This window comes from Spea bombifrons, chromosome 5 (genome assembly GCF_027358695.1).
Source record: "Spea bombifrons isolate aSpeBom1 chromosome 5, aSpeBom1.2.pri, whole genome shotgun sequence".
NCBI classification, from domain to species: Eukaryota; Metazoa; Chordata; class Amphibia; order Anura; family Pelobatidae; genus Spea; species Spea bombifrons.
In genome coordinates, this window is record NC_071091.1 from 26,258,712 (window position 1) to 26,282,018 (window position 23,307).

Here is a 23,307-nt window from a genome sequence, read left to right on the forward strand (position 1 = left end):
TACAGTATAAAAAAAGATGGTCCTACAGGTCCTATGACGTACCTGTTATGTTATTGGTTAAAACCGCTCCCATGTTGCCGAGCAGTTAGTCTACAGTCAATACCCTGCATTTCTGTGCATATAGTTGCTTCTACAGCCAACCATATCATCAGATGACAAAGACAATGCTTGTATGCACTGACTCTGTCTTTGTTATCTCCTTCTCATTGTCCGGGCAGCAATGTGATTCACCATAGGCCCCTAGAAACAGGGCCCCTGGGCAACTGCCCGGTGTGCCCATGCGTTAAGACGCCACTGCTCTTGGGTAGGGAAAGGGGCAAATGCATTTAATTTAAAGGGACTGCACATATAGCATATACATTGATGTGAATATGATGGCTAGAGGGCCCTTTTAATTTATAGGAAAAAACTACACAGAAGGATATGCATTTAGGAGGGGGGGGCATTATTCCTTCTCTAGGTGTATGGAAAACTGCAACGTTGTAGCTACTGAGTTCCCACTCTAGTGAAAGAAAAAATGTATGTATAGAAGAATCTGCATGCAACTGCACTTATAGGGAGTTCATAGACTTGTATCTCAAAAGTGGTGCAGTGAGGGACTTTTGACTGCAGGTAAAAATAGATGGTTAAATGCTCATCTACCAAAAACGTATTTGTTTCCTTGTTACCAAGCTCTGTGTAAAGTTCAAGTGAGTTGTCCAAACTCTAGATTACAAACCTAGCAGCCGTCCCTCAATGCTTAGAGAAAAGAGCCCATTGATAAAAAACCACATACGTCTCAACACGCACATCACATTAGAATGCCAAATATCTTTGCAATAACTCAATAAAAATGTAACTTTCTAAAAAGAACACACCCTGGAGAAAGCAGAATGCATGACTGGTATTTTCCTACAATCTGGGATTTCCACACTCCTAGAAAGTACTATAGGGCATAAAAAAAAACACAAAGATCTAGGCTGGGGAGCAAGTTCGTTTAAGGAGTGGTAAAATAAGGTTGATTTTAGCGTTAGTAAGCTCTGATTTTCAGTTGGAGGCTATTAAAATCATTCATAACTTTTGTGATGCCTCTCCTAAGACCCAACATGTTTGCCTGTAAAGTTCACTGTAATCACATTCAGCTGTCAAAGTCTCCTGGAGGCTTTATCTGGACCCTTCACTCTTTTGAGGATTTAGTTCGGTTTAATAGCATACTTTAATCTTATAGCAGACTAAAAGCATTTTTTGGGGTATGTTTGAATGTAGAGGTATCGACAGAGAAGAGAAATAAAATGCAACATGGATGTAATATTATCTATGAAGACGTTAAAATATATTCACTAAAATGTGGTTAATTGCCAGTAATCAATCAAGTATACTATTATGTCTGTAGTTTGGAAATTAATGGAAACAATGTTAAAGGAAAGGGCTGTTAAATATGTTAATGTAAATGGCTTGCAAGCTCATAAACAGCACAGGTTTGCTGCAAGGAGATCCTGTCAAACTAACTTAAGTTTATCTTTTGACTGCGTAACTAAAATAATAGACCAAGGAGGAGCAATAGATATAGCCTATCATGATTTCAGTAAAGTATTTGACGCGGTCTCTCATAGAAGAGAAATAAATTGCAGTGTTTGGGTTTGGATGTTAAAATAGTTGAATGGATACAAGAATGGTTGAGTGATAGGAGGCAGAAGGTTGCAGTTAATGGTGTATATTCAGAGAAAGGTCTTGTTACTAGAATGGTATCTCAGGGATCAGTGGTGGCATTCATACTTTTAAATATTTTTATAAAGAATATTATCAGAAGTTGTAGAGGCTGATATGGTGAGGAAATGTAAACATGCATGGTATATACATAAAGCTATCCTGAATCTAAGACAAGGTCAAGGTCTGATTAAGGTCTTTACATCAGGAAAAATGGGTAAACGAGATTCTTACCTTGCTCCACATGTAGAACCTTCAATTCCTCTTCATGCATAAACCAAGATGTGTGCTTTTCATCACATCTATCAAATGTAATAAGGCTACATTTTAGGAATGACATCAAATGGCATTGATTGAATGCAATAAAGAGAATGATACTTACACAGTTTAAAGTCAGTATGATTTGCTCCAAAGTATAGCTCTCACTGTGTATGAAACTTCGTGATAACTAAACTCTTAATTAAATTCTCCTGAAAATGTAGGTCAATGCTAGCAATATGTAGCAATCATGCCACAAGTTTTGGCATATAGTTTCCTGTTTGTTTTCTCAGAGCGATCATACATTAAAGCAGGAAAAGACTACACTGAGTGATACAAAAGCCTTAGGAATTACAATACCTATCTTAGATTGAGACTAAGTATTATTCCATATGTCCTGTTACAGTTTTGGCCCATTAGGGCCACTAATTACTAAAAATGTAGAGGGATCAAGAGAGGTTAAGGTCATATCTTTTTATTATGTCCCCGGAATCAGCAACTGGCTGGCATACTGATAAAAAAAGCCTGATCCCTGTCACCATGTAGGTATCAGGTATTGTGACATCACATATGCCCCCTCAACCCCAACCACTTCACATAAATAAAATAAAAAATGATTAGGTCACTGGATATTGATCTGTGAGACTGCTCAATGATCAGTGACCAGATGGCAATTAATAAAATAAAAAAACGAAAAAAAATAAAATAAATTGTTGTAAAATATTTTTTTAAAAAAAGTAATCGCTTGTACGTGACAGCTTTAGAAGTCTAACATTCATCAGTGAGACTGATCAACACTCAGTGACCTAATGAGGTCACTAATCAGTGATCAGACAGTATTTATAAATACATTTTTATTTTTATTAGTAAAATGCGTGGGGTCTATCAGGGAAAGATGGTCTCCCCCTTTCCCTGACAGGGGGGATCATGGAGTGGCTGTCCTGATGATCAGGTCACTTCTATTGGTAAACCAGTGCAGCTTTTTACAGAAAAAAAATTGTCCTACTGTGTGAGGGAATATATTTCCTCCATGCATGGCTGTAATTTTAATGGCTCAAAGCCACTGATTGGCCTAGGAAAAGTGCAGTATGTAAAATGTACATGGCTGGCAGTCTAAGGGTTAATATACGATCAATTGGTAGGGGGCCCTTAATAGTAGACCTTGTATTTTTTGTTTAACTATATTACTGTTTACATAGTTGAAGAGATGTTGGGAAATCTAATCAGTTTTGTTTTATTTTATATTGTTTTATGTCCCAGATTTTCATCCATGGTGGGGTCCATTTTCCTTTTGTCTGTTTCCATTTTCTGGCTATTAAATCCTTAACTGCCAAAATAAAAACCACCACCTTGCCTCCAGCATGTTGAATATGGAAATTGAAGCATCTAGGTAATATAGTGGGCATACCTAGAAACTTCGGAGGGTAGGAAACCCAGAGCTGGCAGTGGCTTTGTGTGGGATAGCTGCGCATAGGGGGTTGACTTGTCCAAGTGAGCAGGGAGTAGGAGGTAAAGTGAGCTGGGAGTAGGAGGTGAAGTGAGCTGGGAGTAGGAGGTGAAGTGAGCTGGGAGTAGGAGGTGAAGTAGGCGGGGAATAGGAGGTGAAGTGAGCGGGGGGTAGGAGGCGAAGTGGGTGGGAGTAGGAGGTGAAGTGGGTGGAGAGAAGGAGGTGAAGTGGGCGGGGGCCAATCAGCACTCATCTGCCCACAGAAAGGGAAAGCAGTGCTTCACCCAGAGACCCGGAGCATTCCCATGTATTCCCAAAGTCCCATGTAGCAAAAAGACTTTCTGACATTTTGATGTATTAGCAAAGGGTTTACCTGGTGATACCAGAAAAGTGCTAGATTACTATAAAATATCATAGTGCTAGTGTTTTTTTGTTCTTTTCCTAATTTGCATTCAGTGCCACAAATACATATTGATGTGTATAATAAATTGGGAACCAAGTTGGAAACCAGGAACAGAACTATTGAATTTTCGGCCTTTTATTTTCACTATAAATATAATGTAACAGAGTGAGGAATCGACATACTAAAGGCATAGTTTATTTCTAACAACAGTGACAACTGACCTGCAAGCCACACTCTCAAACTGACAACACTAGTTTTTTTAGAGGGTCAAGATAATCTCATTTAAAAAAAAATCCTCATACATTTTAAGTGTCAGCTTCACACAATATACATTCATTTTAAGAATTATATTTGTGTATTTTTTTTTTTTTTAGAATAATACAATTTTAGAAGTGCTCATTTAAGATTTATATAACGTAAAACCTATAATTATTTAGCCATATTGGTAAACTACTTAATTATTCAGTAAAAGGTATATGTACCAGTGAATTGTTCCATCGAAAGTGTTATTTTAGAGCTTTAATGATGTTGAGGAGCGGGAACAAAAAAAGTATATTTTTCTATAAGGGACTAACATTTTAATTTCAATACAATCGAGTAGAGCATGGGACTAGAAACGACAATTTAAAGGGGCCATGCAGCTAACATCTGTATTAAAGTGCATATAATGCCGGTAGTGTCCCTTTAAAGGGGACAAATTCATCTAGAAATGGAAATGGATTCCTTTTATTTATTCTTTTGACTAACAATTTCTGCCGTTTTCCTTCTAAACTTCACCTCAAATAACTTTTAACAAACAGAGGTCCTTCAAAACTGACAGGTCCTGTAAAGCTACTTTTACACTAATCCATATGCGTCATTTTTTCTCTGTGTACATTTTGTAAAAGATTTTTTGCTATGGTTGTATATACTGGATATTACCAAAACAAATGTGTTTTATTGGCACACCATCCATGAAGGCTTTTCAACTTGACAGTCTTGATCTAATTTACATGACATAAATATTGCACCAATTAAAATTGACTTGTCTACAGATCAATAGCGTTTCACTTATTTATGTGCGAGTATCATCTGCATGAAATGCAAATGATAACTATTACAAAGTATTTTCAATGTGTAGCCAGGTGAGAAAGAAAAGTTTGTTACGAAATATCACCTGGGGATATTGAATGCATGGATGATGAAGAGATAGAGAGGCTGTGAGCAACTGGGTGTGTAAGTCTAAAAAGAAATGTGATTTTGTGTATATGTGTCCATAAGTTAAGATTCAGTACAGCTGAAATTATTTTCACAAAGACTGCTGCTACATACCCATGTATTAAAAACACAAATTTGAACATAAATTCTAGGCAAGGTATAGGTGGAACATGGGCAGACCTTGGACAAAATGGACAGAAGCGAGGAAGCTACCTAACCCCCCTTTAATACCATATACTAACTTCCAAGGCACCCATTAAAAGGTGCTCCATGCACATGCATGATCTGCCTTAATAATCATCTTTTCCTGACCATGTAGGTTGATCATAGGGGTCACATCTTTTGTTTAAAAAGTGTGTAATGACAAAAAGATAGAGAAATCAGTTAATTAAGGACATCATTAATACCTAGAAGGACATGGTCCACTTCTGAGATGTTTCTTACCTTGTTAAGTTCTATGAAGATCGAGAGCTTTAAGTGGCTCAAATAACACTAGACATTCTGAAGAACATAACAGGACGTTTATTTTTTGATGATTAACTAATGTAGAGTTGATGGGGATATTTATTTGAGTGAGTGTCGTACAAGGGAGACATCTTCATATAATGGAGCACATGCAAATTAAACTTGTTTCTAAATACAAAAATGTTATAGTATTAACGGTCCAGGGTCAGTAAGCTACGTGCATTCATTTACTTTAATTCATTCTTGCATTAGGCAGTAACAAGGCTTTTAGAAGTCATTGGCTAAAAGAACTTCATGAAATGTCTGTTGGTGTCTGGCCCTGTAGGATTCCAACTCCACATACTGCAGATGTAGAAGCCTACAATACACTAAGGGTTTTCCAGATGTCCAGATGGATACTGCCAATGATTAACTCGGAATATGTAATACACGTTTTGCACTCTAGCGTTAAGAAGGTTAAACACACACACTCCTAAATGCTGCACTCTCTCTCAGGATGCTGCTGCTCCAGACATGTGGGGTCCAGACATTTCTGTGGCAGCTAGCCATATGGAAGACCTCAAGGTTGGGGCCATACATTGACACCTATAAGGACATAGTCCACTAGGTGTTATACAAGGGCATGCCCCAGGAGTCAATTAACTCAATTCACCACTAAATGTCTTAAGAGAATAGACTCAAATAGAACAGCTGGCAGCATGCTGGCATTTTTTCCCCAACATTAAAAAAAAAGAAGTTTATCATAGTAGCAAGCAGCAATATTTTTGTTGTCCCAATATTTAGTGGTATCCTGGTGAGCTAGTCCATTCTTGCCAGAATAATTGTTTCACAACTCTGAATGACTCTGTATTATTCATTATTACAATTTATTGCTAGTTTTGAGCAAAATGGCTCCATCTCAATCTAGATTTGTCACTCGTATTATTTATTATAACAATACATTTACATAATTATAAAACTCTTGTATGCATTTCCATACATTTTACTGTATAATTTTATAAATATTACACATATTGTTGCAGCAATATTGCTACATAACATTGAATCTGAGTAATTTTCCAAACACTTAGACAGGTGGCATGTTTCACCGTGTTAGCATTGTAAACACATTTTCTTGTGGAAAATTCCCACACTCTGCCACTACAACAATACCTATGATAAGCACTGCTAAAAAATAGTATTAACTGCATTTTCCCACAGAAAAGTCATTTATTTCATTATGTGTTAAGCCTTCATCTCTCATGCCCAGTAAACAAAGGTTTCAAAGTTACATAATGGGGGAAATCTACACTTTAACCCTTTGAATGTCAGGTCAGTGCACATGTTCCTGTTGGTAGGTGGGATGAATTCTGATTGTTTTGCTGTAGTTAGGTGACCATCTCATATCCAGCTTACGCAAGTTTAGGGCGATCTGTCCTTCACATCGAATGAAATCATTTCCCCATAAATGCCAAAACAGATAGTAGACGCAACAGAAACTAAATAAAGCTCCTACTGTTCTTAATAACATTATCCAAGAGATGCAGGAGTACATACATGTATCTTACACATGCAGCCCATGTAGGTGGTAGTGCACAATATAATACAACTTATGTAAGAAGTAGTTAAATTAGGTAACTGCATTAAAGAAACAAGTAGAACATATAAGTATGCCAACCCCTTTGCAGCCCCCTTTTAAGGCTACAACTTCCATTCCCCTAATGTTTATTCTACTCAAGGATGATGAGAGCTGTAGCCTAGAGACAATTTGTTTGAATATAAAAATAAAAATGTACTTGAATTCATGTGTCCTTGTGTCTTTATTAAATTGAGTTTTATTTTAACCACATCATCCCACCAGGGATACAATGGGAGGGTGACACACAGTCTAAGATTTGTTTGTATACGAACTGATCTCGGAATGGCGGTAATCAGAAAGTATAATGTATTATGGGGCCATATCGTACAGTGTATATTTTGGATTTCACATTGAAGTTAAATTATTTTAAATTTGAGGGGGAATTATTTCTTCAGGTACGGGGTTTTGAGAAATAACTCGCACTCTGAAAAAGCGGCACAACAAATGACTTTGATATATCGCCAAAGAGGCTATAGAAAATATCTTTTAGATAAGGCATGTATTAGGACTATGAAATGATTCCAAAATCTATGGGAAGGGAGAGCACAAGCCTCAGAATAGTTTAGTTTTACCTACAAAATGTAACCCTGACTCAGAACGTGTGAGGCGCATTGTGAAAAATAACAAACATTTTGTCTGTTGAGGCCATACTAGCTGCAATGAGCTATAATAAAACAGAAAGTTACAGGATCTTGCTATGATCAAGGTAGATCACCATTTTTGACAAAACATGGTTGCTTTAAATGCATGAATGATGTCACCTGAAGACAAATGCAGGCATAGAATTCATTCCTTCACTGGCAAATAGGTAAGCAATATTACAGTAAACATCATATTACACGTTTGATTGACTTTATAGCATAAAGATGTCCCTGCAGATTAGTATACATTTGAAAGACAGATCTAACTGTGAGAGATTGTACACACCGACATTGTGTATAACAGGCCCAATACGTATATATGTTCAAATTTATAAAGGACATGTATATTTTGAATGCCCTTGCCTGAAATGTGAAAGAAAAACAGGCATTGCCAAACTCGTAGATTGGTGAAACTGTGTGTGGATTTGTGAGTGTCTTAGAGAATAGACCCAAATAGATAAGCTGGCAACATGCTGGCATTTTTTCTTCAATGTGGAGAAAAACAAGTTTATCATGGTAGCAAGCAGCACTATCAGGCTGTCTCCTCCATGGACCGATCTAAAGGCAGTGATTGGCTGTAAATTGTATTACCTGCAGCGTTATCTTCTCTCCAACGCCGCCTGGTTTTTATCTTTAACAGATAACATGAATAGCTAAACACAAAAAGCTTCAGATGGGGCAAGGGAGAAATGGCTGCCAATTAGTTCAGTTGCCCACTCCACTGACTAAAGGTTTTTTCAGCAATTGCTTCTTCTAGTGATCATGGAGGGAGAACCCTGATGTGTATGTATGAGATACATGGTTGCCAAACTTGGGTCATCAGCAGGAACTCCCCAGACGCCAGGGGGAACTCCCATTAACGTCAGCGGGATCGCCCGCTGATGTCAGTGTGCAGTCCTGGCCGCGTCCCACAAGGGAAGGCTCCGGGTAGCTGAAGCCCAGAAGTTCCCAGGTATGGTAATAACTGCTGGCTACTCACACATTGTGCCCTTGCAAATACAAATGTGGTACTACTATAATGCTAATTGAAAAAATGATTAAGGTACCAAGAGTTATTATTGGAAGAACCCTAGATCAATAATAATAATAATAGTTGTGTTATTGAATGTTTATTGTATTAGTAATGTAACTCACGGATGTCAGACCGTTGAAGGTTGAAACAGATGCCAAAACGCTGAATCAAAATGTATGTGATGCATACATACATATAAACACAGAATGCACTCACCCGTTAAGGAGCAGGAGTTATGATTCAACTTCTTCGAGCTCTCTTTTTCACATTATAGCAAATTTAGATGTATTCATTAGAATCACACCCACTATATACAGAGCGGACACGTTTGCCAACCAATATTTCTCGTTAAAATAATAAGCCATATGATAAAACTGGCAGGATTCCCCCAACAGAAAGGCAATGTGAGTCAGCTGAATGGTGACACGGATACCTGATGTGCTTGAAACATTCTCCCAGAGCCACCCAGCGCTCACCACACCCTCCACTTGCTCCAAGCTGGAGAACCTCCTCGCCCCAGTCACACCTGAACCGATATAGCCTGTTGCAATGACCCGTTTTGATCTATTTTGTTTAGGAATTATTCACTGTATGAAAACAATGCAGACGTGTGTCACATTTTCAATGTGACTGCATATTATACATTGCTCTCGCCTATTGCTTCTATATGGATGCACATATACCAAAATACATGTATTGCTGCCACACTGGCAACCCATTTTGTTTCCTGAAACACTTCCTCTGCATGCCCTGAGGCTTACAGGCAGCAATTTAAGATGTTATGTTAGTTGATGTTTCATAAAGCATTGTGTTGGTTTAAAAATATGCCATCACGCTATAGCTCAAGCAGCCATGTTATTTAAAGATACGTTTGGATGCATGTGATGTATCTAGTTTCGTTGCTCCCTATTTCTGGATATATTTTGATAGCAACATGGTTATGATTGCCTTAGATCTTGGTTACTGTTATTCTCCAACTTTTTGGACTAGATATGTCCTTGTGGTGGCCTAGACAAATCCTGCTCATCAGGGAATAAGTGAAATCAATACTTTTAATTAAATACATATAGCTGACCCACTAAACGTTGCAAATTAAACCCTTAATTTTAGGTGGAAGGGTTTATACACCCCCCCAACTCCAGACATTTAAAAAACTAAAATGTATAAACTATATTTATTGGAAGAGGCACTTTTTTGCTACTAAAAAAAAAATATTTCCCACATTGCACCATGGAAACAACAGGGATATTATTATCTTATACAAGTCCCACTTCAATACACATATAGTATACATTATTACAGGGCTTGACAAATTTGTTGTGAATCTAGGCGCCAGGTAAAAAAGTTAGGAGCCAGGATTTTTTTAAACTAACAGTTGGTCAGGAGTGATCTGATCATCATCAGCCCACTTACTAAACTCACAGTGTTTGACCTGGAAGCACCCTGGACTTTCAGGTCAGTGCTGGGTTTTTTTTATTATTAATTTTTTAAATTTATTTAATTTTTTTTTAACTCTTTCAATGCTGATGTTCCATTGGAGCACAGCATTAACTGATATTTAGTCCCCACAAGCTTGTGGGGACAAATGTTAACCCCTGCAATGCCACGAATGTGCCATACACAATTGCGGCATTGAAGGGGTTAACTCTGCACTGTCGCTCTCATGGAACGATCAGGCAGCAGGGGGGTGTTGGGGCTGGTCTCCACACTCATGGGGAGACCAAAGAACCCTCTCCCCTGTCCCTGAAGCTGCCTCTGGCAGCTGGGACTCAAATTGCTGGTCTATGGACCAGCCATTGCAGGGGGAGTCTCTGATGACTGCTGTAGGCTTCCATGCCTACAGGAATCATCAAAGGGCTTGTGGGGGCTCGTTTTTGCTGTTGCTGGTCTGCCTGGCAGCAGAGCCCCGTACAAAACGGGAATTAACCCCTAAATGCCACGATCATTGAAGGGGTTAACGCTGCACTGTCGCTCTCATGGAGCGATCAGGCAGCTGGGGGGTGTTGGGTCAGGTCCCCACACTTGTGTGGGGGCCCAATCAACACACAACCCCCTTCCCTGAAGTTGCCTGTGGAAGCTGAAAACACAATTGCTGGTTTTCCAGCAACTGCGTTTTCAGCCTACAGGCTCACTCCGTGGGAGTGATCTCAGGCTCGGGGCGGGCAGACAGCAGCAGCGCCCCCGTGTGGTGACTCAGCCTCTTACATCCACATTTTTTTCTGGATGTAAGAGGCTGACAAAACCTAGGGATTTGTCGAGCCCTGCATTATTAGGGAATAATGATGCTTTAATTTTGTTTTTGCATTTTATATTTGGCTGCATCACTACCCAATAACCTATATTGTGTGCAGATTACCAGTAACTATTCATTAGCCTTCAAAACTAGTTACCTGAGCACCAATAACAAAGCAACTAATGTGCACTCCAAAAAACAAACAAACAAAAAAGTCTATTTGTTGCTCTGTTCTAAACTGACACCAGCAGCAACATGTTTGGTATCTTTATTTCTCATTTTATGCTGAATACATTTATAATGGTTCATACTAACATTATGCTTTCATTTTAACCTGATCTCAAGTTACATCATGGCAGACTTGCACCAGATTGCCTTCATCATTATTGATTATGACAGCTAGAAGTAATGCGGCCTCCACGCACTCTTCTATTTAAACAGCTCCCTCTTAACCTTCTATTTGAACAGCCTCACCTGTTCTATTATGGACTTGCTAGGACGTATTAAAAATGGTTCTATCATGTTCAAACATGGTTTAGATAAATGTATATCCTTCACACTGTTAATATGGTTGACTATACATTTGGGTCTACTTACTAAGAAGTTAGGTGGTCAGTGGAGTTATTGTAAAACTTGCAAAACAACTCATAGATTCACTAATCTCTTAATTGTTTACAAGGGCATGCCAGTGCCCGTAACTTAAAAATTTTGCATGTTACAGATGAGGTCATACAATTTCAGTGTGAACCTGCATATCCTCACCAGTAACTTGCAAAATATCTGCCACCCCACTACAAATTATTTTTTTTTACAAATGGAATATGGGGCTCCAAAGGGACCCCTTATAAAGCAAAGGGAGTAATTAAATTAACTGGGGGACATATGCCCCATTATACGTCCTATCCCCCAGCCCATTAGCAGGATAAGGGTTAAGTGAAAGGAAAATATAACTTAAAAATAACCTACCTACCTTCAGCTTCATTTATGCCCCTAACTCAATTTTCTCATTTTTCACCATTTAACGCTACATCTACAACAGTGATCCTGGTACTTGGCCAAAAACGTTTTGCCATCTTGAAAACAATGGGCATTTCTTGATCATTAAGAAAGCATAGAACGTGTTTAATTTAATATTCCCTGCTCCACAGGCTGCCTGAATGACAAATGCCAATAAACTAAGAGCGGTAAAATGCTGTCTGGGCATTTGTTTCATGCTTTCTCACCGCTGATTCTGTGGGAAACACTGGACACTGAAAAAGAGACCCTACAACATACAACAACATATTTGGTGATTTCAGTAGTAGTGCTTTTTACTGTGTGCTTCTATTTTTGTATTTTTCCCCAACTATATACTCTCCTCATCATGGTATTCACAAATTCATATCACATAATATGAAAGGATATTTTAAAATTCCAGAAAAACCACCATCAGTATCATAGATTCCGACACACACTCGGTAGACTATAAGTGAGTCTGCAAAGCATATTCCTCAAAAATTAAAACCTAAGTGCATAAAACCTGTATTTATAGTCTGACTGGTATTTAACATCACTCACCTAAAGGACCAGAAATAAGAGCTACTATTTCCTGTAATTTGTCTTTGGGTATAATGGACAGCATTAAAATACACAGTCTAGACTATCATTACTTTCATAAATATAGATCAACAATTACATTAACCGTGCCCCAGGAGAATTTTCAGTGGGTTTTACATTATGGTATTTTGTCTAAATAGGGAATCACAAGTAATAGAGAGCCACCTACATTTTATTCAGATCAAAATATCCAGTTCCCTTGGAAACAACTACCATTATATATATTTTTCTATCCCAATTTATCTTTTATTGAAGCATAAATTGTTTTCTATGGTGATTTAGAATCAGACCTTGTACAAATTAAACACCAGGAGTTATAATTCATTAACTTGGTAATGCCAAACCGGCTGACAAAGTCAGTTTCTGTTTAAGGTTTGGCAATGTATAAAATTAAAATATAAAACAAAACAGTGTTTTATTATACACATAATTAGATCTAAGTATTAACAAACTATATTTATTGATAGCCTGATGATGCATCGCGGTTTTTAAAAGACTTTGTAATTGTGTGAGTCTTTACATAATATGTATCATGTCCATTTTACAAAGAAATCTCAATTCTGTTTTATCATAAAACATAAAAATAATTTTAAAAAGAAACAAAAACAGCGGAATGTTCCTTGTCTCGTATTTATCACTTTCCGCCAGAACTACTCTTCCTGATAAGGTCCATTGTATCTTGATAAAATGTAAGGCATGCAGTGGGATGTAAGCCGCGAGAAGCATTTTGTAAGCTGTAAAAGTAAATGCATCGGAATATCAGTGTGGTGTATAGGGGGAGAGGGATGAAATCTAGGTTAGATGTGTTAAATAATAATTGTGCAGCTAACGGGTCATCCAAAACATGGTTCTATGAAACATCCCTTTGCCAATATTCTTTCAAACTTCCAGGAATACTGTATGAAGATGGCCCCAAAAATCTGGGGGAGACTTTACAAAGGACGAGGGTGTGGAGGGCAGATTGACCCGATTTCTCCCTGTTTTCTACACCAATGAAAATGTATATATTTAAAGTTTATTCTGTATAAATAGTTCTATGTTATGAAGGGACGTCTGTGAGCTTCAGCTAGGATGGCCCCGTATAAAACACAGTTAACATAAGTAAAAACGTAACTAAACACATCATTAGAAACAATACGTGATCCCTTCCAAAATAAAAAATAAAATTTTGCCTCATTCCTAATTTTTGCTGGGAACACTGTCATGTGAGACAAAAGCAAACACTGATAGGTAGCAAAAGAAACAGTAAGCGCTTCTTAAAACCTTTGTGTTTGTATTAATGTGATTACAAATTTACAGGAAGGAATACAACTAGTAATTTGTCAAGGTCAATAGATTTTATTTTAGTGCTAATTATGCTCCAGAAAGTCACCTACAATTTGAAATTTTGATTGACTGATCGAAAAATTTTTAGGCCGCAGTATATTATAGCCATCACATTTGTGGCAATGGCTGGGGCAATGCTATGAAAACTGGAAAAAAAAGTTCATAACTGCAGACATTACATCACTAGATACAGCTCCTATTATAACGTGCCAAGAATATTTTTCCTTTTATGTTCCCAATGAAAACATCAGCCATACTCATTCTCAGTGAAAAACAGCTCATTTTCTCACAATCTGATCAATAATTTGGTTTCTCTGTCCTGACTGTTCAACAAAACCTACAAAAACAACAAGTCCGATTTAAAGCTTGAAAATATTTAATTTTAAAACAAGATACACAACAAACTCTGAGAACATAGAATTAGATGTTTTTTTTCCTTTATAATTACTTTTTCTATTTATATACAGTATGTCATTGTAGCCCAGACAGTTTTTCCATGTAATAAAAACAATATAAACAAAGGTTTCTAAACAAACTACCCACACAATATATATTATATACACACACATACATACATATACAACATATTGTCCTCAGTTCAAGTTATGGTGCAATGGCAGCCATACATACATGTGCAAATGGGCCAAAAATCAATTCGGACAAATTTTTCGGTTTACTCTCACTCATTCTCGTTCACTAAATCTCTAAATGTCCCTCTGCCTTCTATGCTGACCAATTCCGCTTCTGCCTTCTCTGCTACTGTAGCTTCTTTCTGGTATCTTCATCTGCATCTCCACAGACATAGCCCAGTGAGAACTCCCGCCAAAATGGCAGCAATTGCGGTGACGTCCTCTCACTGATTTTCTAAACATGGAGGAGGATGTCACCAAACGTGCTGCCATTGCGCCATATCTTGAACTGAGGGCAATATGGCGGCTAGTCTGATGATCTCCTACCCCCCGCTGGAAGTCACTGCAAACGCAGACACTCCAGCGGAAGTTTCCGCCAAGTTATGTCCGCGGAGATGCAGATAAAGATAGCAGAGAGAAGATGCAAAGAGCAGAGAGAAAATGCAGAAGATACAGAAGCAGAAGTGGCAGCAGAGAACGCAGGGAAACATTTAGAGAGCAGGAGAGAGTGAGGGAGTGAGAATTGCCAAATTGACCAAAATGCCATCAATTTGCAATTCATACAAATCTGAATGCACAAGTCTAATACACACACACTTATGTTCAAAATTGTGGGGTCACTTAGTTGTTTTCATGGAATTTCTAGCTATGTAACATAATTGCACAAAGGCTTTCTAATGAGCAATCAACCTTTTAAACTTTAACAAAACGTGCAATTGGAACACGGGAGGGATGGTTGCTGATAAAGGGCCTCTGTATGCTTATGAAGATATTCTACTAAAAGTCAGCCGTTTCCAGCTACAGTAGTAATTTACAATACAACCTCTGCGCTGTATTTCATGCTATTTTTATTAACGCTTGCTTTTCTTTTGAATGGCAGTGTATATAATATAAATTTACAAAACATTTCATGTATCTATCTATGGCACTGAATTCAGTATGCTTTCAATATCAGACATCGTGCTGGGTTTTTTTCCCATTCTGTTCTCTCTGTCTTAAAACAGCAGTCTTACGCTAGCCATGTTCTGTTTCAAATGCCATACACATACTATCTTTGTTCACAAAGTGTTTAAAAATCTGTTGTCAGAGAATGTCTCTTCACAAAAGCCAGGTTATTGTTTCATATTGTGAATTACATCTCTCTAGCAAGAATGGAGCCTGTATTTCTGGGAGATTGGTCCAAGAGTTACTAATATTTAATTAAAACATAAAGCGGCAGGCCATATTTATATATGGTGCGATGGAAAGAGTTAAATGGGATGCAGTCAGCTGGGAACTCTGTTTGACTTCAAGTGTGACCCTAAGCCTCATGGTTTTTACTCCTATCACATATTTTCAGGCTGAATAGACAAATCTGCTCAACCTGGAGCTGACTTGTTGACTTCAGCTTTTGCTTTGATTAACGCTATCTGTACATCCCAGCGGGTGATATTCTCACCGGTGAACAGGTGACTTAATTTGGAATATCTTTACATTCTAGTGAGCAAAACCAGATTAAGGAGCTTTGAGCACTTGTGCAATTATGCAGAAAGGGTCCCTATTATTTATCAAACAACTAATTAAAACATAATTTACTGCAATACAAAATACCACGATACCTATTGTACAGTTACACAAATATATTACTTTTTGTACCTGTAGGTTCCTTGCTATGCCGCAGTCGCGGAAATGACATCACATCTCGGGCACGCACTGTGATGTAGGCCAATTGCTGGTGATGAGCACAAGAACATGTAGTGGAACCTAATTGGATCACTGATTTGTTGGACAGATAAGAGATTTGAGCCCGTCAGAACTTTAGGGCCCTAGAGCATTTGCTCCATGTGCGCTGCCATTAATCTGGCCCTGCAGGCTAGTCATGGCTTTCCTAGATCTGTAATTAGAACCAATTGGTTGACACCATTAGCTGGTCACTGTAACATAACATTTCTAATGAACTATTAAAGGATTAATGTTAACATATTACATTTGAAAAGTGCCTCAGCATAAGCTAATTAAGTCCCCAAGTATGGTGATTAGCAGGAACATTGCTCAGTAAGGCCTAGTCCTTAATTTTATATTTTAGGGACAATAAGAAAAGAAGGAAGGAATACAGCAGAATTATGTCCTTATAGAACATGAAGTTATTCTACAAAACTTGTGTGGCTAGAAAGTTTGTGAATACTGGTGTTGGATTGTAATGTATCTCCAACTAGCCGCAGTGTTTATTGTACAGTAGTTTTAGTGTAACTCATAAAAACACTGATGCAGAAAAGGGCATATTCCCAGTTACCAAAATAAAAAGCAGACACCTTGCTAGCCAAGAACATGGTAATTGAGATCAATATAAAGTTACATACCTGAAGTCCAAAAGGAGGTAATACTACTATTGGAAATTATCATATTAATACTAGATAACTGTTAATTCTAGGGTGTTACCCACAAGATGAGCAATATGCTTTTTTTTTAAGCAAAAGTGTAATCTTCACCAGTTACCAAAAGAGCTAAGACAAATGTTGGATATATATATATATATATATATATATATATATATATAGAGATATATATATATATATATATATATATATATATATATATATATATATATATATATATATATACACATATATACACACACACACACACACACACACACACACATACATATATATATATATATATATATATATATTTTTTTTTTAATTAACCCAACCAAAAGGTTGAAAGCACTGGATTATAGGATGGAAAAACTGCCAACAATTATTTCCATTGTCCCTTTCTTTTTCATGCATTATACATCCCACAGGCAAGATTGTTTAAAACAGTCAAGAAAAACTGTGTCTAGACTACCGACACACAAGTATAGGAACAAAAGGCATGACAAACACAAGTGTTGTCCAGATAGAGGTCTTTGTGACACAAGAAACAGAAATATCTTTCCAACATCAGTTCAATTTAGGACATGGGATTAATGCACTTTTAAAACGACGCACATTAACACAGTTAATTGCCATGTAAACAACAGTTAAAGAATTAACAAGCTTTTGTTCATTTTTTAAAGCCCACTGTGCGCAGTGTGCTGCTAGCAACGACAAAATATTTCATCTCATGAACATGTTTTCTTTAAGCCTCCTATGCAGGATTTAACTCTCTTATTGCCTGAAAGCAATGCAAGCTTTCCAGTTTTCAGACGGCCACTACTTATATGAGTGTATGCAAAGTAGCCAATGCAACTCTTCCATAAGGTGCATTCAAGGGTCATCACAATACATATAACCTTGGTCAGGGCTGCCATCAGAGATCTTGGAACCCAGTAGAGGCTTAATGCCTACTGATCAGCCTGCCCTATGTCCATTCCATTGACCAACCCATTGTTCCAGCCTTCCAGCCATAAGATTTTCCCATATAAGCACACCTTAAGAGAGCAGGGGCGACCCCATGGATTACCACATTTATAGTTTTCATCTAAGATTAGTATACAGAGGCACAGATATAATAAGAAATCTACAATATAATTTGTTATCTGCGTGTTGGCTGTCTCAATGTATTGGGGAAATCCTCACCCAAGAGTGATGGGCTAATCTCATACTGTATTACCTACAAGTTCACCAATGTTCCAAACAACACAGACAGACTGTCCTGCCTTTGACATTCAGCTGTTTATACATTATTAAAATAGGCAATCAGCTTGCTAGATGCTTATAAACATATTTTCTGGTGTTTCTATACATATTATTGGGGCTTTTACGGTTGTAGAACACTGTAATACACTTATGCCCAGCAACAATTTTATGTTCCTAGAAAAGAGGGACATCAGGGGAGGAAAGAGGGATTTGTTCATCCATTACAAGAAAAAAAAGGATATTGCTGTATTAGCCCACAAGAAAACACTGGACCAATAAAAGGTATCAACTTCATCTAGAGACATAATTTCATCCCTAAACATAGACCATTGGGAGATATGAATATGCATTTGTAGTCCTATAGATACTAGCACTGTATTTGGTGTAGGGTCACTTTAAAAAATGGTACAGAGTAGGATCTAACATCAACAACAGACTTCATTCCAGTGATTTCATGTACACATTAAATAAATGAAACATTAACTTCAATTAAGCAGCTTGTAGTTATATTAATGTTGTTCATTTATTTGCAAAAGTTTCTTGTAATTTATCACAGAGCTCTCGTTCTGCTTGTATTTGATGATGGATGGGTCATTAAAAGCTGGCAATGATTCTATCCCATGTTTTTTATAGTGTATACATAAGTTAATGTTAAATGATGTGCGTTATACAGCACCCAGATGAAAGCTCATCATAATCTGAACCCAAGCCACGTAAATGTCTTGACTTGTCTAAATTTAATGTTGGAAAATGTAATTTGCGCATAAAACTTCATTGTCTAGAGAGAATAACACATACACACACATACATACATACACTGTATACATTATATATTTGCATACATCCAGAATAGCCAGCACAAGAGGCAGTGAAGGTACCTTGGAGGTTCTATTGAACACTGACCCATTGAGCATTTGCCCAGTTTGCACAATGGCCAATCCAAGCATGTCTATGGCTACGGCTCTAGGGCTGAAGTCCTATAACCTATGCTATTCTTGATCTAAATTGAAGTAGAAACATCTATGGAAAGTCCATGTGCATTATAAGCACACGCAGACCACCAACGTTAGTTTAAAGTAACAACGTGGTGGTCTTCCAAACTGATATAACAGCCTAGTGATATGGTGCTTTATACCTCATTTACTGACAGAGCATACTGGCAAGTCCTAGTCAGCCATAACCAACACTTACCAAAGCACCAAAACCTGGGTATGTATAAACCGTTTTGCATGGCTCAGGCAGGATATGAATCCCATCCAACCCCTTGTGACTTATGCACAAGGTCTTTAATATGGGGTCAAATCTAGACATACGTATGTGAACTCTTTCTGATTAGGTAACTCAAACTCTGCAGAAATAAGCAACACATTCCCATATTGGTCGTTGCTCTGGCATCCAAAGAGTCAAAAGTTATCAGAGAGTTTAATAAAATGCACACCATCAAAAGCATCATAGACATTAACCTCATTATTGAACTTGCGTGGGTGGAGACAATTAGTCGGAATAAGATGCTGACGATAGCAACAGTCTTCTTCCATCTCACCACAACAAATGTTCCTGATTAAAGAAACACATTTAACAGTTCCCAGCTGGAAGAGCAACTAAGTTAGGAAAATAAATCTGAAATAGCCGTAGAGTGACATCCAGCACTGCAGTTCTTAACTTTGGCAGGATATCACGAACGCGCTTCAAATATGGGAAGGCTTTGGAGTTCTTACTAGTTAGCAAATGTTTTGCGATTGTATGACACAATGAAATACACTTTATATTGGTTTCTTTAACAGAACTTCCATAAGAAGTTATAAAGCACAGCTGATGTCACTAACTCAAAGCACTGGGAGACAATGGATCTGCTTATTTTCATTGTGATGGCAGGATACAATAAAACAGATCTATACTCCAATTTATTTTCATTTGCTCATTACCTAGACTGATGAAATTTGTTTCAAATCAATATGCTTATGGAGCACTGCCATTAAAAAGTCCTTCACTCAAACTTCGTCTGGCCTGTAGATAAGCATTGCCTTAATATGGAGGGTGGACAGAGCAATGGGTAAGCGGCCTGATATGGATGCCTGACGGCAAGTTAAACTCTGGTGCATATTTGGCTACTTGGGAAAGAGAACGTGTAATGTGATGAAGCGAATTAAAAGACAGCTGAGGAGGAAGAAATGGTGAGTAAGGCGTGGAGGGGACGAAAAGGTGTGCGGGTTATTAAGATGCTTGAGAACCTGATAAGGAAAAGGAATACCAATTGTTGCCCAGAATTCCTCTAGCAGGGACTCTTGCAGCCGAACAATTAGCAAAAGCAAGGAAATATACATGGAATGTACCCTTTACACATCGCATTACAATAATTTATTGACTGAGGAGAGAAAAGGAAATTTGCCTTGCAGCTCAAGTTCTTTGTGCTCCTTCACTTAAAAATAAACCATAATCAGCGCAAAACGGTCTATTTGTTATATTAATATTTGTTCACTACCATAGCTAAAAGATTTGCACTTCGCTTTGTTGTCTTTTCTGCTGGCTTCCAGCCTGCTGGTCACCTGCCCATTTCCAAATCCTTGTGACATGTTATAACAGACAGGGTGCGTTTCAGAAGGGAAGCGTTTCCTTACAAGTATGTTTATTGTTATGTGGTGTATTAAAAATAAAAAATTAAGAAACGGGCCTGGACCTATATATTTTTTTTTTTTTAACGGTCATTAAAAACGTTTGATTTCATTTTACTTTTTTTTAAATGTTCTGCCCACCTTAACAGAGTCAGGGTCATAACAGTAAAAATGTTACCTTTAATACTAATTCAAATTCTTTATAGAAAAAAAGTGCTCCTCTGACATGGAAATACCTGGATTAGCTGCTTACTGGGCTTTAAGAGATGCCTTTGATCTCTTAATGAGAATAGCGACATCTGCCCCCCCTCCAGCTCCTGCTTCTTACATGGATCAAGGAGCAGTTGCCTGCAAGAGAACATACCTGGGAATTTCCAAGGTATGCACATGTACGCTGCAGGTATGCATTAAAATCATTTTGTTCTGCATAAAGGATTTTTTATGAATGGATTTAAGCACCACTAGTTTAAAGAGCCTTCTAGTATCTGTAACATTTGTTTTTTGTACCGGTTTGATCAAAGTCTTTTTTATTGGGATAAACCCACCTTAAATTAAAATGTATGCATTACCGTATTTATCGGCGTATAACACGCACTTTTTTAACTAAAATTTGAAGCTGAAATCCTACCTGCGTGTTATACGCCGATAAATCCTAGAGCCAGTGGCGGAACTACCGGGGTCGCAACTGCGACCGGGCCCTGGAGTTCTGCCAGTCAGGGGGGGCCCAAGGGGTGCCGAGCGGTTGCTGAAGACGACCGCTCGGCAACTCTCGGGCCCCCCTGACTGACAGAAATCCAGGACTCTTCTGCTGGCGGCCGCCGCCGCCTGCCTCAGCCGCCTGCCTCAGCCTCAGCCGCCGCCGCCTGCCTCAGCCTCAGCCTCCGCCGCCTGCCTCAGCCTCCGCCGCCTGCCTCAGCCTCCGCCGCCTGCCTCAGCCTCCGCCGCCTGCCGCCTGCCTCAGCGCTTCAACTCTTGTGTTGGAAGCGTGAGGCGTTTGTCTCGGGTGCCGGCGCTCAGCAGTGAAGCGCCGGCACCCGAGACAAACGCCTCACGCTTCCAACACAGGAGTTGAAGGTAAGTGACCGGGATGGGGTTAGGGAGAGAGAGGGGAGATCCTGAGAAGGGGGGTTAGTGTGTGTGTGTGTGTCTTACTGTGTGTGTGTCTTACTGTGTGTGTGTGGTTTCCCAGATAGCAGTGATTCTGATGAAGTTTTTTTTGTTCAGTTTTTTTGTTCAAAAATGGGGGTGCGTGTTATACACCAGTGCGTGTTATACGCCGATAAATACGGTATATTTTTTTCCAAACAAAATAATGACACCTCTTCGCTCCACAATATCAAAGCACAGAGCTTCTATGAGAAGTTCTAATCTTTGCACCTAGGTCTTTCGCTTTCGGCTGCACCAGCCTGCCCAGTAAGCATTTAGACCAGAGACATGGACAAGGTGTTTCCGGTCTTCATTACCAGCAGAACTGATGCATTGAAGCAGCTGGATCATGTCATAACATGGTCATTATATGTGTTTTATATCCTTCATCAAGGGGCTTATCTAAATTAAGCTCAGTAGCTAACATAACTGCTATATTATATACGAAAAACATCCACTAATTGGCTTTGCAAATTACATTTGTTCCATCTCCACACGTGTAGCCTAGGATTTCTTATGAGAACCTTTCATGGATTTGTATTTTTGGTCATTAAATGGTTTTCTCCCTTTAGATTACCCACAAAGGCCACTTGGATGACATTAGCCACATTTTCAATGTTATGCTGATTTTCCCAGACAGCCATGCACAATTGGTTATAAAAAAAAAATGTTGTAATCTTAAGAACATTTGAGCAATAAACTGCTCAAAAAATAAATTGTCAATTGTATGGAAAATCTAGGGAAAAAATACTTAAATTTAACATTAAGCCAGGCTTGATATCATTAATAGGAAATAGAGGTTGTTCTCCTGTCGCGGTCCAGGTGCTGTTAAACCAGAACTCCCACTGTGCCTAGCTAAACTATGACACTGGATACTAATTGTGAATATACCAGGTAATCTGTTTTTAATAAGCAAGTAATAAGTACAGATTAGGAAGTTTTGCTGCACTAAACAAAGGCTTAAGCAAAGGCTACTGTTATCATCCTTATCAATTTAACACTATTTTGAAGAACTCGCTTTAAATGCTATAATTGTAATAAGAAAATAGTGTCTTTTTTCACTGCTTTCTCCTCTCACGTGTGTGGTGTGATATCAGGGAATCTACACTCAGCAATTCCACCAAGCAAAGGTCCATTCCCAATGGCAGGTGTCATGGCAAGTGCCAGAAAGTGATGTCATATCCTGGAGCAGGGGAAGAGATGCTACAGAGATCTGTGTGGTTTTGTCGTGGTAATGAGTTGCTGCTTCTGCAGCCCTAGGCCTAAAGTCATCCTAAAGCCGATGCACCAGGGTGCACCAAGGGCACTTTTTCCGCCACCTTGACCTACCCATTAAATAGCCATGAACTTTCCTCCCTCCCTGCTAAAGTCATGTGATGCCATGTGATGGTAAAGAATGTTTGGTAAAGGGCGATGTTGCGGTTTTTAGGGATACT

General features: G+C 38.4%; 1 protein-coding gene across 3 annotated transcripts in view; it reads right to left on the reverse strand.

The window, feature by feature from the left end:
• THRB (thyroid hormone receptor beta) overlaps positions 1–23,307 on the reverse strand; it is a 151,508-nt gene that overhangs the window by 109,890 nt on the left and 18,311 nt on the right. The window contains exon 1 of one of the 3 annotated variants that reach the window (XM_053466650.1): positions 1,921–1,996. The exons of the other annotated variants lie outside the window; for them this stretch is intronic. The gene's annotated coding sequence lies outside the window, so the exon portion shown is untranslated. Of the gene's footprint in view, positions 1–1,920; positions 1,997–23,307 lie in introns of those variants that run through there. 3 annotated transcript variants of the gene reach the window in all.